General features: G+C 41.8%; 1 protein-coding gene across 5 annotated transcripts in view; it reads right to left on the bottom strand.

The window, feature by feature from the left end:
* LOC126272274 (protein madd-4-like) overlaps positions 1–19,049 on the bottom strand; it is a 2,033,115-nt gene that overhangs the window by 153,970 nt on the left and 1,860,096 nt on the right. The gene's annotated exons all lie outside the window — the stretch shown is intronic.

The following is a 19,049-nucleotide window of genomic DNA, read 5'->3' as shown; positions in this document are numbered from 1 at the left end:
GAAATAATTTTTAAGGCAGTAAAAAAAGTGAACAATGCTTCATTTGCTACAGGATTAGAAATAAACATGGAGGTATCGTTTGAGAGACAGAGGTGGGTGCAAAAATGTCATTGGGAAACAGGGAATGTGAGTGCAGCTCAACAACATTGGGGAGTTGAATTTGGAACACCACCACCTCTATGGTTAACAGTTACAGGAGCCTGAGACAATTTTGAAATCAGTGGAATGGTACATGATCTGAAGAAGGGTGGTAGCACAAAAAGGTATGTTAAATGGATAATTAAAGAGCTGAAGCAGTGATTCACACATACACACAATTCACGAAAAAATCTGTAGTGCAATGCTCTCAGTAAAACCAATGTTCACAGAATTATGTGGACTCAGAGACGGAAGCTGTACATTCTGATTCTTCTCCATGCTCTGAATGTGAATGATCCCAATAGGTGAACTGAATTTTGTGAGTAGTTTTTCAGTGTGTGTGGTTGGATGAAACCACTTTTAACTTTAATGTGACAATTAACCACTGTAATTGTGTGTGCTACGCTGATGAAAATCCATATGTAACTAATATGGTTACACTCTGGTGTGATCTCTCATCTGGTGGATTAATCATGTCATACTTCTTTGAAGAGGTGACTGTTACCTAGAAATTTTCCCCATCATTAAACCAGGTCTTAATGACATATTTGACAATGGAGATTATTACTTTCAACAGGATGTTACGCCACCTCACTTTCCACTAGTTGTCACATAATTTCTCAACTGCACAATCCCTTTGAGATGTAGAGGGTGAAGAGGAAGTGATGTGGTGTATCCAGCTCAATCCCCAGATTTAGCCCTTCCAGACTCCTGTCTTTGGAGTACTGTCAAGAATACATTGTATGCTGCAAACCACAAACACTGGATGATCTAAGTGAGCAATCCGAGCAAGCCTACAATGCTACTGCATTAGAAACAATAAAACTGGCATGCCACTCTGTTCTAAGTCATCGACAATGTACTGTGGTGGAAGGTGGTCATTTTGAGCATATACCACCTTAATGTATTCAACAGTTTTTTTCCTGTCTATCTGCTTCAATTAAAGAGATATTCAAAAAATGGATACATCATTTTTGGCACACCTTGCAGAGTTACAGTGATTGTTTCTTTTGACTAATCATAACTTAAAAAATAAAGTCTTATGATTATTTTTATTGTTGGGCTAGAGAAATTAGTCAAAGTAATAACACCATCATGATCTAAACACTTCATTAAAAGCTAATATTCCAACTTAAATGTAATGCACTGTCACTGTGTTTTGCTTTCTCTCCATGGATATAGCATTTTTGCAACAATTCTATGCCACTAGTACATCAGTGATCACAGAAATACTGTGCCATAAATACAGGTCTTACACATTACTCTTGATGTTGATATCCACCTATTTGGAGCATCTGTGATAACAATGGTAAATCAATTAGGAGTACTCTGATCTACTGTATATATGCCAGTGGGTAAAATGCAGAAGTTTCAATGGCAAGAACCACAAATTTGGCCTAACAACCAAATGAAGATGCTCCTAACCACAGAGGGTGTTTAAGTAATGCAAATAACAGGGAAATATTCCCCCCATTGTGTCTGCATTAACTATGAAGTGTAATGAAGTTCTGTAATGGCTTGAATGGACATACAGTGATAGTATCCTATGGTTTTGTGGACCTTAGCAGTTGCCCTTCCTTCCCTGATGACTACCAAGGCAGAAACGGCATCTGTTAAGGTCCATGAAACCATATTACATCACCATTTTCATTCAATGGCAGCAACATTGTTCCCTGTAAAGAACTTAATCTTCCAATACAATAATTTCTTGACCTCTATGTCCAGAAATATATGTCTAGACTGATGGGCATGATGATGCCCATCCTCACAGGAACCAGATATGATCATATTGAAATACAGAAATTGGGAGAATTTTTTGTGTGGACTGTTATTATATAACATTGTTTGTCTTTCATGATTTACATCTCTCATTCATTAATTTGTTGACATGTCATTTTCTATAAATCCCATCTTAGGCGAGCCTTGAATGATGTGGAACAAGCTCAGTCATACACATCACCAGCTACCATAGGCTACTTTGGTACAATACATACACAACACTCATACCAGGGTGTTTTATGTACATCATACTTATAATTTATGCAACTTTTATATATGATGCTATCCCTGCGAGGAGTGATGCTACACTATTTTAGATTACCTAGTGGAATTCTATGATCTACACAGTCAAAGAGTTTGGTGAGATAAAAAAAATGCCGAGAGGATAACTTTTCTTGAGTAGTTCTAATGTAACTGAGTTTGTAGGATCATATATTGCTTACTCTGTAAATAAGCCATTAATAAAGTCAAACAAAATTGCTCTTATATGGTTATTCTCATAAATGTGATTCCAGTATTTTGTTGTAAGCTGCAATCTCAAAAAACTTTGAGAACATGGGAACAACAAAGATTTGTCTATAATCTGAAGTCACTTGCTTATCTTTGATTTTATAAATTGTTTTATGCTTACTTCAGTCTTTCAGGAAATGCATCTTGATTCACAGACTGATTACTATGATAACTCAAAGGTGCAGCTACCAAGTCAGCACAAACTTTTCATAGTTTGGCAGACATACCATCGTAAGCAGAAGAATTATTACTTTCCAGTGACCTAATGATTTTTGTCATGTATTTAAGAGTTGATTTAGCAAAACTATTGTCTGGTGGCAAAGTAGGCAATGCCTGTCTAAGAATTTTTAATGAATCTGCTTTTATGGTTACCTGACATGATCTTTCAATACTGGAGATGATCTATAAATTTGTACTGCTGTTATCAGTTACTCTATCACAGCCAACATGGCTTTATATCATGAAGAGGCAAGATGTGGTGTGTATCTATTTTGTTCAAGCCATTTGTATTCCAAGTAGTACAAAGATAATCTTAACACACCTGACATTTCATTGTGATGCCTGTTATTGCCTTATGCATATTGTATGGTCCTAATGTGACAAAGTAGTTTAAGCACTGTATGATGTAGAGCCTAGTTTTATGCATCTGAAGATTAATAAATGTATTGCTGGAACTAGTAATCAAAACATTGTGTTAACATAGTGATCTTGGCAAATAAATTGGTTTTCACAAGAAGACTACTGTATGGTGCTGCTCTTGATGGTTTATTTTTTCATCCTTATGTTCAATGGGGATTTAGGTCAGTTAAAGACTCAGCAGTCAGAAAAATTATACCTTCACAAAAAAATCATAAAAATGTTTACTATATCTTTAAATAAATGAAAAACATTATATAGTGTTAATGTTTAATTCCATTATGATTAAATAACACATGTATAATTTTTTTCCCAGAACCTTCCTTTGTAACAGAGGCCATTTGTTTGCGTATTAGCTTCAGTCTCATCCTAGCACCTTGAGTGACAATTCTGCCATGTTTATATCATTCCATAGTGTGTCCAGCAGTTCCTTAATTAACGATAGATTATTAATAATCAGAATGTTTTGAAGTGAACATAAATTCAGAGGTTCTAAAATCCATGAAATATACTTTTTATGAAATGTGAGTCCTTAATTTATACATATAATTTTCCTGAAGTACTGTTGGAAGATGATTTAATCATGGTCAACATATCTCAGGTTGAAACTTCCTGACAGATTAAAACTGTGTGCCAGACCGAAACTCGAACTCGGGACCTTTCTTCCAGGAGTGCTAGTTCTGCAAGGTTCGCAGAAGAGCTTCTGTGAAGTTTGGAAGGTAGGAGACGAGGTACTGTCAGAATTGAAGCTGTGAGGATGGGTTGTGAGTCGTGCTTGGGTAGCTCAATTGGTACAGCACTTGCCCGTGATAGGCAAAGGTCCCGAGTTCGAGTCTCGGTCTGGCGCACAGTTTTAATGTATCAGGAAGTTTCACATCAGCGGACACTCTGCTGCAGAGTGAAAATCTCATCCTGCATATCTGAGGTTGCTGCCCTGCTGAGCACTGAGACAGCTGTGGTGAATGCTGCAGCACCTCCGATGCCTCTAGAGCAGTGGTGTTTCAGCATCTTCTGATACGCCTGACATGGGTGGTCTACACTCATCTGACATTGAATGGCAAACGACTGTGTTGTTGCAAATCTCTAAGCAGAAGGTAAAAGTGCCTGCAAGCCACATGGTTTCTCCTTCATCCATTGACACACAAAGGTCTCAACAACTGAAGAGCGTAGGTTTGCTGGAAATTGAGAACATCTACATTAGGAGAGTGATGGAACCTCTTAGGGAAATAACAGCCAAGTTGAGGAGGACAGGCAGAGGCCACTTAGTATGTTTTCTGGGAGATCTGAGATGTGAAGATTCTTCTGACGGCAGCTTCTGAGTTTACTGGATGCGGCCTGCTGCAAATTATGGTGCATCTCACTATGAATGAAGCTTGGCACCTTGGTTCAGAGGACACCCTCAGTTCCTACAAGTGGCTGGCTGAACTGGAGGAGACAGCTAATCACAAATGTGGAATGAATAGTGAGATAGTGGTTACCAGCATCGTACCTGGAAATGATTGTGCTTCTCTGATAAGGAATCAGGTGAAGAGCTTAAGCTAGGGGTCAGATCATTCTGTGACTATTTTGCATGCAGATTTCACAACCTCTGTGATTAAGTGTGGAATTGTAGGATCGTACCCCCACACCTGGGTAGGCACGCATGCAGGCTTGTGAGAGATAAGAGTTGTTGTTGTTGTTGTGGTCTTCAGTCCAGAGACTGGTTTGATGCAGCTCTCCCTGATACTCTATCCTGTGAAAGCTTCTTTATCACCCAGTACCTACTGCAACCTACATCCTACTGAATCTGTTTAGTGTATTCATCTCTTGGTCTCCCTGTACGATTTTTACCCTCCACGCTGCCCTCCAGTACTAAATTTGTGATCCCTTGATGCCTCAGAATATGTCCTACTGAGCGATTCCTTCTTTTAGTCAAGTTGTGCCACAAATTTATCTTGTCCCCAATTCTATTCAATACCTCCTCATTAGTTATGTGATCTACCCATCTAATCTTCAGCATTCTTCTGTAGCACCACATATTGAAAGCTTCTATTCTCTTCTTGTCTAAACTACTTAGCGTCCACATTTCACTTGCATATGTGGCTACACTCCATACAAATACTTTCAGAAATGACTTCCTGACACTTACATCTATACTCGATGTTAACAAATTTCACTTCTTCAGAAATGCTTTCCTTGCCATTGCCAGTCTACATTTTATATCCTCTCTACTTAAACCATCATCAGTTATTTTTCTCCCCAAATAGCGAAACTCCTTTACTACTTTAAGTGTCTCGTTCCCTAATCTAATTCCGGCAGCATCGCCCGATTTAATTCGAGTACATTCCATTATCCTCATTTTGGTTTTGTTTATGTTCATCTTATATCCTCTTTTCAATACACAGTCCATTCCATTCAGCTGCTCTTCCAGGTCCTTTGCTGTCTCTGGCAGAATTACAATGTCATCAGCGAACCTAAAAGTTTTTATTTCTTCTCCATGGATTTTAATTCCTACTCCAAATTTTTCTTTTGTTTCCTTTACTGCTAGCTCAAAATACAGATTGAATAACATCGGGGAGAGGCTACTACCCTGTTGCACTCCCTTCCCAACCACTGCTTCCCTTTCATGCCCCTCGACTCGTATAACTGCCATCTGGTTTCTGTACAAATTGTAAATACCTTTTCACTCCCTGTATTTTACCTCTGCCACCTTCAGAATTTGAAAGAGAGTATTCCAGTCAACATTGTCAAAAGCTTTCTCTAAGTCTACAAATGCTAGAAATGTAGATTTGTCTTTCCTTAATCTATTTTCTAAGATAAGTTGTAGGCTTAGTAATGCCTCACGTGTTCCAATATTTCTATAGAATCCAAACTGATCTTCCCCGAGGTCGGTTTCTACCAGTTTTTCCATTCGTCTGTAAAGAATTTGTGTTAGTATTTTGCAGCTGTGGCTTATTAAACTGATAGTTCGGTAATTTTCACATCTGTCAACACCTGCTTTCTTTGAGATTGGAATTATTAAATTTTTGTTGAAGTCTGAGGGTATTTCATCTGTCTCATACATCTTGCGCACCAGATGGTAGAGTTTTGTTGGGGCTGGCTCTCGCAAGGCTATCAGTAGGAATAATGGAATGTTGTCTACTCCCGGTGCCTTGTTTTAACTTAGGTCTTTCAGTGCTCTGTCAAACTCTTCACGGAGTATCATACCTCCTATTTCATCTTCATCTACATTCCCTTCCATTTCTATAATATTGTCCTCAAGAGCATTGCCCTTGTATAGACCCTCTACATACTCATTCCACCTTTCTGATTTCCCTTCTTTGCTTAGAACTGGGTTTCCATCTGAGCTCTTGATATTCATGCAAGTGGTTCTCTTTGGAGAGGTCTCTTTAATTTTCCTGTAGGCAGTATCTATCTTACCCCTAGTGAGATATGCCTCTACATCCTTACATTTGTTCTCCAGCCATCCCTGCTTAACCATTTTGCACTTCCTATCGATCTCATTTTTTGAGACGTTTCTATTCCTTTTTGCCTGATTCATTTACTACATTTTTGTATGTCTTCCTTTCATCAATTAAATTCAATATCTCTTGTGTTTCCCAAGGTTTTCTATTAGCCCATTTCTTCTTACCTACTTGATCGTCTGCTGCCTTCACTATTTCATCTCTTAAAGCTACCTATTTGTCTCCTATTGTATTTCTTTCCCCCATTCTTATCAATCGTTACCTAATGCTCTCCCTGAAACTCTTTACAATCTCTGGTTCTGTCAGTTTATCCAGGTTCCATCTCCTTAAATTCCCACCTTTTTGCAGTTTCTTCACTTTTAATCTACAGTTCATAACCAATAGATTGTGGTCAGTATCCAGATTTACCCCTGGAAATGTCTTACAATTTAAAAACTGGTTCCTAAATCTCTGTCTTACCATTACATAATCTATCAGAAACCTTCGAGTATCTCCAGGCCTCTTCCATGTATACAACCTTCTTATATGAGTCTTGAACCAATTGTTAGCTTTGATTACGTTACGCTCTGTGAAAAATTCTACCAGGCGGCTAGCTCTTTCATTTATTACCCCCATTTCATATTCACCTACTATGTTTCCTTGTCTTCCTTTTCCTACTATCGAATTCCTGTAACCCATCACTATTTAATTTTCGTCTCACTTCTCTATCTAAATAATTTCTTTAGTCTCATCAAACATCTCATCAATCTCTTCATCTGTAAAGCTAGTTGGCATATAAACTTGTACTACTGTGGTAGGCGTGAGCTTCGTATCTATCTTGCCGACAATAATGTATTCACTATGCTGTTTGTAGTAGCTAAACTGCATTCCTTTTTTTTAAATTCGTTATTAAACCTACTCTTGCATTACCCCTATTTAATTTTTTACTTATAACCCTGTACTCGCCTGACCAGAAGTCTTGTTCCTCCTGCCACCGAACTTCACCAATTCCACTATATCTAACTTTAACCTATCCATTTCCCTTTTTAAATGTTCTAATCTACCTGCCTGATAAAGGGATCTGACATTTCACACTCCAACCTGTAGGATACCAGTTTTCTTTCTCCTGATAATAACCTCCTCCTGAGTAGTCCCCACCCAGAGATCAGAATAGGGAACTATTTTACCTCCGGAATATTTTACCCAAGAGGACGCCATCATCATTTAATCACACAGTAAAGCTGCATGCCCTCGGGAAAAATTACGGTTGTAGTTTCCTCTTGCTTTCAGCCGTTCGCAGTACCAGCACAGCAAGGCTATTTTGGTTAGGGTTACAAGGCCAGATCAGTCAATCATCCAGACTGTTGCCCCTGCAACTACTGAAAAGGCTGCTGTCCCTCTTCAGGAACCACACATTTGTCTGGCCTCTCAACAAATACCTCTCCATTGTGGTTGCACCTATGGTACGGCTATTTGTATTGCTGAGGCATGCAAGCCTCCCCAACAACAGCAAGGTCCATGGTTCATGGGGAGGGGGGGGGGGAGGAGAGGGGGAGGAGATAAGAGTTTCAGCCACATTAACTACACAGGGTAGCTTTCATCATTTCAGATAAGAGTAAGAAAATGTTAATGTAGTGTTAATAATGTAGGAAAAGATTACTGCTTAATGTAAAGAACACACATTACGTTACCATCCACACACAAGCAAGCACACCTCATGTGCGGATGACTGCCAACTCTCTCAGCTCAGGCCATAATGCAACTAAAATTGCAACTACACTCCTGGAAATGGAAAAAAGAACACATTGACACCGGTGTGTCAGACCCACCATACTTGCTCCGGACACTGCGAGAGGGCTGTACAAGCAATGATCACACGCATGGCACAGCGGACACACCAGGAACCGCGGTGTTGGCCGTCGAATGGCGCTAGCTGCGCAGCATTTGTGCACCGCCGCCGTCAGTTTCAGCCAGTTTGCCGTGGCATACGGAGCTCCATCGCAGTCTTTAACACTGGTAGCATGCCGCGACAGTGTGGACGTGAACCGTATGTGCAGTTGACGGACTTTGAGCGAGGGCGTATAGTGGGCATGCGGGAGGCCGGGTGGACGTACCGCCGAATTGCTCAACACGTGGGGCTGACAGAGTTAGCAGTCTTGTGTGTGATGTGTGCTTGCTCATGTGTCTGAATAGTGTGTTTCTCTGTTTCTCTTTTGCTAATGGAGGCTGTGGCTGACAGCTTTGTGTAAGTGTCTTCTAACTTTGTCTGTCTGCGACTTAATGTGTCTCCTTACGGTAACTAGCAATCTGTCATTTCCTACACTGTTGATATTCCTACATGGAGTGTTCTTTGTTTAATGTGGTATTAGTTACCTGCAGGGTTGTCCATGGACAGATCCCAGAACTAGTCTCATTTAAAAATAGTAATTATGGCCACACTATAGAAGCAAAACTGGCAATTCGCGTTCAGCCATGCTGATTTAGGTTTCCTGCGATTCCCTAAATTGTTTCAGGCAAATACCAGGATGATTCCTTTGAAGGGCCATGTCCAACTTCCTCCCCATCCTTCCCTAATCCATTGGGACCAATGACCTCACTGTTTGGTCCCCTCCTCCAAATCAACCAACCAACCAAAACTGGTAGAAACCAGATTCTTATAGCAACGAAATTCTAAATTATGACTGGAATGTACAAGGTGTGTTCAAGAAGTATCGAAACTCTTTCTTCCTCACATAAGGCAATGAAGTGCAAGAGACTTTGTTTGGTGGTGTACAGAGGGGGCCGATACTGAAGGGATTTATTAGTATAAAGTTTAATTTTTATTTTTTGACTTAAAGTTTGTCAGTGGCTTCTGCATGACGGTAAGTTGCAGTGTCTCAGTCATGTTGCTCAGGACCGGATAAAACCACCCTGAAACTCAAGTGTTGAACCATCAGCAGCTAAACTCAAGTGTTGCTACCAAACTACTCGTCTTACGATCTGATCGACCAATAGGGAGACTTGGAGGTGGTCAAGTGGGGGTGGAACCGTGGCCAGCAGCCAGGAGCAGACACGTCGTTCGCTCTCTTCTGCTGGCAGCTTCCAAATCAGACACTCTCCAAACCTGCTCTCTTGGGTGGCTGCCCATTCAGTCTTGGCAGCTTCTCCAGGACTGCCTTTCTTTACGGTATTAAACCTTCATATAGTTTAAACTATGTTTTATTGTTCACCTACGGGTGCCTACTGCTTTCCTCTCCTGGCCAGTCTGGTGTCAGATGTGGGAAGGCTCACTGTTAGGCCCGTCTCATTTGAAGTTCAACTAGCCGTACCTAATAAAGGTGCCAGCAATACTTTACGCTTGATGTGCCAGATAACAAGCACACGCATTCGTGGCATCGCCATGCAGCTTTCCACCATTTGGCACTTCTTTCCAAGCAGCTACCACAGCAAATGCCATGCCACGCGGCCGGTGCCTCGCTGCATGTCACCACCAGTTGCCACATTGCTGCCGCCCCAGACGCCACGCTAGTCTGCAGGAAGCCGCCTTCCGCGCTATGCCGTGGTACGGTCACATGTTCCGGCCAGCTAGCTAAGACACCACGCCTGGCCGTTGATACCACCGCCCTCATCTCCGCTGCTGTTTCCAGCTGCTGTCGCCCAATGCACCACCACCGCAGCTTCAGTAAGTTCGTCGCTTCATTTTTCTATGCCATTGCCATTGCCTCCATGCTGTCAGCTACACCGTCATCCATTTCAATATAGGTGCTTTCTTTTCTTTTTTCGTTCCATGCTCCAATTTGTAAAAGTCTTCAGCAGCGAGCACTAGGTGAACTAAATTTGTAACTGTGCCTCAAACCCATAGTACTGCCACTGCCAAAGATAAGTCCCCACCCACGGAAAATTCAGACCCAGAAGCTGCTCTCCAAGCAGAAATTGACAAATTACTATTACAGAAGATAGAATTAATGGAAGAATGCCAAAAATTGGTTCAAACCCAGTTTGCCTGTTTAAGTGTGTCAGAAACACACCTTGCTACGCCGCAAATAATGGCTGCAAGCACCTCCAGTAGCATAATACCCCAGCCACACATTGCTACCTTGGCTAACAGATTCCCTGAGTTAACTTTATCCCGACATTTTCCATGAAACCCAATGCACAGATAAACTCCTTTTTGCAAACTGTCCAAGATGTAGGCTGCCCTTGTGCTTGGCCAGACAATTTCCTGGTGAATGTACTTTGCCTTAAATTGTCAGGCTCAAACCCAGTCTGCCTGTTTAAGTGTGCCAGAAACACACCTTGCTACACCGCAAATAATGGCTGCAAGCACATCCAGTAGCATAATACCGCAGCCGCACATTGCCACCTTGGCTAACAGTTTCCCTGCAGTTAACTTTGTCCCGACATTTTCCGTGAAACCCAATGCACAGATAAACTCCTTTTTGCAAACTGTCCAAGATGTAGGCTGCCCTTGTGCTTGGCCAGACAATTTCCTGGTGAATGTACTTCGCCTTAAATTGTCAGGTGATGCCCGTACCTATATTTAATCAGTACACACCCTTAGGGAACCACCTCTTTTGCCACTTTAGTAGCTGGGTTGAAAGAAAGGTATTTGGACCAACATGATGCCCTCTATTACAGGGATAAGTTACCCACCCTCCGCCAGAAGGAAGGAGAGGACATAGAAGAATTTGCTGAACGAATCTGCAATGATGCAAGAGGAGGCAGCACATTTTGTTGCTAGTTCGGCATGCCCCTATGAACAGCTGTGTCCAATTTTCAAATACGAGCAGGCATGCCAACGTTGTTGAAAGACAGGCCATGCTGTCGCACAGTACCGTGCACCTTATTGCTCCCAGTGTGGAATCATAGGGCTCATGAGTAAAAACTGTCCACAGAACTCTGGAAACTTGGGCCCCTCGTACAACCAGCAGAGGAAATAATTTACCAAAGATCCACCCCGACACCAAAGACAGCCGGTAAATGGTTGAGGGGCAAGTCATGTCGCCAGACCACGCCCCCGTGTAAAATTTACACATCCAGTCTGCCACGATGTAAATGAGGCAGCGGGTGTCCTCCTCCAGCGTAAAATTAGAGGAAAGAAGGTAAGAGCACTTATTGACATGGGAGCACAAACAAGCATGTTATTTATAGGGCATGGGGATAGACCAGTGTTAAAACCACCCCATCACCACATTAAAAGTCTGAGTGCCGAGATAATCATACCCACTGGGTATCGTAAAGTTAAGTTGAAAATCGGAGTCAGCTTTTCAACATGGACATAATTCAGAAACAAAGGCAAGATTTCGATGTCAACCTGGGGAGTGATTTCCTTCACCATTACCAGATTGTAGTCGCTTACAGAACACAAACCTTCCATCTTGGTGAGTAAGCCCACCATTTCGGTGGCCCCCACGTCATTTTGTCACAAGGAATTTGTGAAACACAGCCACTTCCACAGGTTCCTTCCGAACAAATGTGGGCGTTACAACAACTAACTCTGTTAGAATCAGCTGTGGCATGGGGAGCATTCTCTGGCTTGGGGTCAAATCCTGCAAACTGCCGAGAGCAGCCGCATTGGTGGATCCTCTCCATCAAAACGATGTCCTTCACAGATTACAAGTCCATGTTAAATGCTGTTTAGCAACAGCAGAAGTGCAGGGGAAGAAATTTTACGTTCTCGTCTGTTTGGACAATTTTGGAATGAAGGAGGTAGAGATTCCTAGTGGCACCATTATAGCTAGTTGCCACGAGATTGAAGAAGACTACCCTGTACAAGAGAAGCCAAAATCTAACCAAAAACACTGGCTCCTGGGATGCAACATATGTCGTATCGCTCCTGTGCTCAAAGACAAATTTAAGGATAAGTTAGCTCATCTGCCTGTGGCTGATCAAAATAAATTGTGCTCTGTCTTGGAAGAACACTCCTGGTTATTTGAGGAAAGGCATTATCTACCGGCTACTGAACTTGTTTACCATGAATTCTCATCAGAGATGCAAGGCCCATTGCACAGAAACTGTATACAATTCCGTACCACCTTCATCCCGTTGTGGAGGAAACTATCCAACAGCAGCTAGAGGCAGGGATAATACAACCCTCCACCAGCCCCTGTTCATCTCCAATCGTAGTCATCCCAAAGAAATCACTCAATGGAGAGAAGACCTACCATCTTTGCGTCAATATGAGATCAGTAAATAAGGCAACCACTCCTGATACTTACCCTCTCCCCTGTAGTGACGATACAATAGACAGGTTAGGAAATCGTATATACTTCACTACCCTTGTCATGAAGAGTGGGTACCACCAAATATCGATTGCACCACAGGACAGGCCAAAAATAGCATTTGTAGTTCCCTCCGGTCTGTATGAATTTCTGAGAATGCCATTCGGATTGTGCAATGTGCCAGCTACTTTCCAAAGATTTGCCAACCAATTACTTAGAGGATTGAAACCCACAATGTGCCTAGTCTATCTAGATGATATCACTGTTTTTCTCAGGACCATAGATGAGCATGTTACCTGGTTAAGAAATGTTCTGTCTAGACTAAGAAGTGCTAATTTAAGCTTAAAAATAGAAAAATGTCAAGTGCAGTACCTTGGGCACATTATTAGTGATGATGGAGGAAAACCTGACCCCCGTCTGATTGAAGCAGTTAGAACCTTCCCTTCCCCTAAGATTGTAAAAGAACTGCAAAGCTTTCTGGGACTCGGCAATTATTATAGGTGTTTTGTAGAGGACTATGCCACAATAGCTAAACCCCTTACCCAACTGTTGAAAAAAAAGTACCCTATCAATGGACCACTGAGTGCGAAGCTGCCGTGCAGCATCTCAGAGATGTTCTAACTAGTTCCACCTTGTTGATCTATCCCAATTTCGAAAAACCATTCATTCTCTTATGTGATGCATCAGACTTTGCTGTAGGAGTTGTTCTCAGACAAATTGTTGATGGTGAGGAAAGACCAATTGGTTACGCATCCCATCAGCTGAACCAGGCGGACATCAATTACAATACAACAGAGAAAGAATTACTGGCACTAATGTTTGGAGTTAACTACTTTAGGTGCTACTTTTTTTGGGAGAAGATTTACAGTAGTAACAGATCATGCAGCACTGCAATGGCTATTAAATTTAAAAGACCCTAGCAGCTTTCTCACATGCTGGGCCCTGAAATTGAGTGAGTATGATTACCAAGTGCAACACAAAGCTGGAAGATTGCACCAGAATGCTGATGCCCTTAGTAGAAAGGTGAGAGTAGCTCAAACAGGTGATGTACTAACTGGTGAATTAAAAGACTCCCAGGAAAATGTTGCAAAACGCTGCCAGTACCGCTCCCATCCAGATTTTGTTGCAGAGGATGGAATTCTATATCGTAAGACCCCCCTGGGTAAACGTATAGTAACACCAAAAGATTTGCAATCAAGAATTATTGCTCAGTGCCATAAAAACACCCAAGCTTGTCATAGTCAACAAAGAGCCACAAATGCCAGCATTTTCTTGAAGTGTTGGGGGGACAATAGATGGCGAGATATTCCTAACTATATAAAAAATTGCCTACCATGTTCCCAAAGAGCACCACCCCCACAAATCAAAATTCCGTTACAATCTCTTCCCGAGGCATCAAAACCTTTTCAGCTTGTCACCTTAGACGTAGTAGGGCCACTTCCAGTAAGTACAGAATGAAGTAAATATATTCTATCTATTATTGATTAATTTTCCAGATACCTTATTTTGGTACCCATCGCTGACATGTCAGCTGAAACCATAGCATGAGCTTTTGTAGATCATCTTGTCCTTCCTTTCGGAAGCCCTGAAGCCATTATAACTGACCAAGGAACCAACTTTATGCCCACCTTATTTTTCCAATTTTGCAAATTGCTGAGAATTAGAAAGTGGAGAACCACCCCTTTTCACCCCCAGGCAAATGGCCGCATTGAACATGTTCAATGCACTGTGAAACAAAGGATTTCCTATTATGTCAACTCAACCCACAGTGACTCCCAAAGATACATTCCAAACGTGGCAAGTGCGTACAATAGCCGTTTCCACAAAGCCACTGAACATACCCTTTATGGGATAGTGTTTGGCTGTCCTATGGAATATATATCTAGAGATATCTGTTACACACAATTCAGCTAGCTTTTCACTCTTATTAACTCATTCATTATATTTTAGTGGTAATCTCTGTCTTGCATACTACCCTGCCTCCCACCTTTAAACTCTCAGATTTTGAAATCTTGTCCAGTACGGTCCCCAACAATAAGTCTTTCCTTCTTATCCATTCCAGTAAGCCTCCTTTGGCACAGTGTTCTGGGTGACGTTTCTGAACTGTACCCCTTTCCCTTAACCTCCCCAGTCATTTTCCTTCACTCCTCTTCCTTGCCCTTAAACTCGTCTGCCAGAAGAAGAAGAAGAAGAAGCCACTGGCTCGAAAAGCTTGTAAGAGTTAAACCCTTTTGCGCGGGCGCGCGTGTGTGCGTGTGAGTCCCTGCCACCGCTTGGTGAGTAGAGTTTCTTTTCATGAAATTCTTTGCAAGAATCAAAAGTCCATGATGGATTGTAAGAATACTAGGCAAAGGAAAGTCGCTACTCATCACATAGCGGAGATGCTCATTCTCAATGGAGAGAAGTCTTCCGAAGTAAGAGTGATTTCAGGTGTGCCGCAGGGGAGTGTCGTAGGACCGTTGCTATTCACAATATACATAAATGACCTGGTGGATGACATCGGAAGTTCACTGAGGCTTTTTGCAGATGATGCTGTGGTGTATCGAGAGGTTGCAACAATGGAAAATTGTACTGAAATGCAGGAGGATCTGCAGCGAATTGACGCATGGTGCACGGAATGGCAATTGAATCTCAATGTAGCGAAGTGTAATGTGATGCGAATACATAGAAAGATAGGTCCCTTATCATTTAGCTACAAAATAGCAGGGCAGCAACTGGAAGCAGTTAATTCCATAAATTATCTGGGAGTACGCATTAGGAGTGATTTAAAATGGAATGATCATATAAAGTTGATCGTCGGTAAAGCAGATGCCAGACTGAGATTCATTGGAAGAATCCTAAGGAAATGCAATCCGACAACAAAGGAAGTAGGTTACAGTACGCTTGTTCGCCCAATGCTTGAATACTGCTCAGCAGTGTGGGATCCGCACCAGGTAGGGTTGATAGAAGAGATAGAGAAGATCCAACAGAGAGCAGCGCGCTTCGTTACAGGATCATTTAGTAATTGCGAAAGCGTTACGGAGATGATAGATAAACTCCAGTGGAAGACTCTGCAGGAGAGACGCTCAGTAGCTTGGTACGGGCTTTTGTTAAAGTTTCGAGAACATACCTTCACCAAAGAGTCAAGCAGTATATTGCTCCCTCCTACGTATATCTCGCGAAGAGATCATGAGGATAAAATCAGAGAGATTAGAGCCCACACAGAAGCATACCGACAATCCTTCTTTCCATGTACAATACGAGACTGGAATAGAAGGGAGAACCGATAGAGGTACTCAGGGTACCCTCCGCCACACACCGTCAGGTGGCTTGCGGAGTACGGATGTAGATGTAGATGTAGATTGATAAATTACCTCCGGGAATCAATCACATAGCCATTAAGGGGGTAGTCCGCTGCCTTAAGGCCATTTGGAAGAAGGTACAAGGGAACAACCACAATGCAACCCGGAAGCAGATAGAAAGAAGAAATAAAAATGCCCCCCCCCCCCCCCCCTAGAAACCTGGTGATTCGGTTTTACTGAAAAAAACTAGTGTAAAGAAAGGAAGAGTGAAGAAACTGACCCCCCTGTATGATGGACCATATTCAATTATTTGCTTACTTCTCCTGTTAATGCACAACAACAAGTGCCTGACTGCAAGGTGATTGTCCATTTTGACAGGTTAAAACCCTACTCAGGAACTATGCCCCTCTCACAACCTTCTGAGAGAAGCACTGGACCTTCTGCAGGTTCTGCTCCTCCTGTGAAGTGGAGAAAATGGAAAGTTTCCCTGCCCCCAGAAACGGGGTCAGATCAAAGCATTCTTATGCTCTGAGATCTAGGGATTAGAAAAGGAGATGCAATTTTGTGCCTAAAAGATTCCCAGTTTGATCAATCAAAGGAGAACGGAACAAGATTCAGGCAACCACCTTATTGTTATTTTTTCTTCTTCTTCCTCTTTGCAAGTATACATTTTACCCCTATAATTTGTATTTTATGCTCCCATACTATAATAACCAAAATGTCACCCTGACATCCCTCTCTGAAAAAGACTGTCTGAGTTTTACTAGCCCAGCCTGTTCTGCTGTCCTAGTTATAACCACTTGTTTTAACCTGTGCTTTACTTATGTCATTTTTATTTATGTCATTTATGTGTTATGACATGCCTAGTGGTTAGGCAGCAGCTCTATGTTCAGTACCAATACAGTTAATTCTAAATAAGAATATTGTATGAATAAGAGATTGCATTATGTAATTTTCCCATTTGAACACTGATACTGTGAACACATGTGCTCCGCCTGTTAAAATCAGCTGGTGTTCTAAACCAGGCAGCTGCACGTGCAGCGGCCATTATGTAAAGGGTGGAGACACTCATTTGACACTGCGGTACCCCCCGCCCCTCCACCAACCTGTGCTGTCCCACTAGCCACGCCCAGCTGTCACCACCTGAGCCCCCCCACCCCCCTACTTCTCCTTCCTTCCCCGCTCTCCGCATGCAATCAGTGGTCTACCTTCCGCCAGTAAATTAATATACACTTACTAGAACTATCTTCACAAACGATGCATAGCACTTTAACACAGAACAGCACCACATGTTCCATGCAATACCTATTATAAACATAATTTCCTCCGTCCTTCCACCTCACTGACCAAGTAACTTCAACTCGTAAATTTATTTGCATTCCTAAGCCCCCAACATGTCCACATGCAAGGAGAGTATTAAGTGTTTAAAGGTACTCTCTGCTAACTACTGTATAAGTATTTCCTATTTGATGATATTAAGCTATTTGCCTTATATTCAGCTTTGTTGCAGAATTTTTGTATTATACTATATTTCATTTTTGGATCTCCTTTATTGACAATGATTTTTTCCCCCTTTCAAAAGAATGCATCAAGTTTACCTTACAAAAATTCTTCTCCAATGTTACTTTTTACAATCCTACATTGTTGAACGTTTCATTTTGTTGTCAAACCTAGAATGTGGAGCCCCCTCCTTGCATTGTCCATTCTATGTGTTCTTTCTTGTTCAATAGATTGCGATACTTCAAATTCTCATCCAATTTTTGCAACTAATACTCCACTGTTCCATTGCTTTGCAGATGAGCTAAGTCTACTGTTGTTTTTGAAGCACTTATTTCCTTGTTTTCTTTCAAGCTGCCTAAGATTACAAAAGATTGTGAGTTCCTCACTCTCATGTCCGCTAATCAGGCTATACCTCCATGGGAAGTTTAGAAACAAGCGACCTCCAGCTGATGGATCGTGAAGTGGAAACACACCTCAGTAACGAAGCGCATCATTACAGAGGTGTCTTCCAGCACATTGACAGTTAGTTTGGCGACGCTGTGCTGTTCTGAACCTCCCCCTCAAATAGTACTGTCCTCCCATCCTCCACCTAGTCTCACATACCTTTATAACCGACTACCTACTCTTTCTCCAAATTGATTAATGGTTGCACCACTACGTGCTCATCACAGCTTATTCAACCATTTTTTACCATTTCATTCTATAAACACTAATTTAACTTTAATCTTCCTAATTTTTATGGACTATGTCTACCAGTGGTTAGTTACAATGCCCAAGGTGTTGTTCACTCAAGACGTGCCGCTCTTGGTTAGCTCAGCATCACACGTGCCTCGCCACTGTCTCGCTATCTCAGTGTCGCCCGCTCGCACTGCACTGCAACCTCAGCACTAACTTGATACCTGCTTCTGTCACCTTGGTCTGTTACTGCCTCCAGCCAGCTTCATAACGTTACCTGTTTTCTCAGTACAGAGATAAATTGTTTCACCACTCTGTAGTATATGCCTTTTGTATGCTTAGCAGTGTTGAGTGATGTCCGAGCCACCACGCATTGTCAGTTGATAGCCAGTTAATAATTGGTACCAATAACTTTTTTTTTTCTTTTTTTCTCTTCTCCCCTTATGGGTATATGTTAGGTTTAAACATTTCATTATCGTCTTGCTGCACAGCAATGCCCTTGCTATTTTCCATATGTTATTTCATGCATGTGTTCTTATAATTTATGCCATTTGTGTTGTATAATATGTACATGTATTTTATATTGCTAACCCCAGTATGTAAAGGCCCACCACAGCCCTGGAGTTTATATATGTTGCACTACACCAATCCTCCCATTTTGTAAGACTCCGCCTACAGTTGTGTTACCCGACTTTGTGAGTCAGCAATTCCGGAATCCTGTTATGTGCCATGTTTGTGCCCAAAGCCAGACAGGTATGTTTAGAAGTGAGTGAAGCACCCCAGTTGAATGCACCCCTGAAGTTGAGAAGAAGTATGCTACCCTCTTGCTGTAGAGAGGTAAACGAGATAGATTTTGTGGTAGGGGAGATGTGATTAAATTTCACCCAAGTATATGAAGAATAGTAGTT

The sequence above is a fragment of the Schistocerca gregaria genome, chromosome 5 (genome assembly GCF_023897955.1).
Source record: "Schistocerca gregaria isolate iqSchGreg1 chromosome 5, iqSchGreg1.2, whole genome shotgun sequence".
In the NCBI taxonomy this organism is placed as follows: Eukaryota; Metazoa; Arthropoda; class Insecta; order Orthoptera; family Acrididae; genus Schistocerca; species Schistocerca gregaria.
Note: the sequence above shows the minus strand (reverse complement) of the source record. Positions and strands in the feature narration are given on the sequence as shown.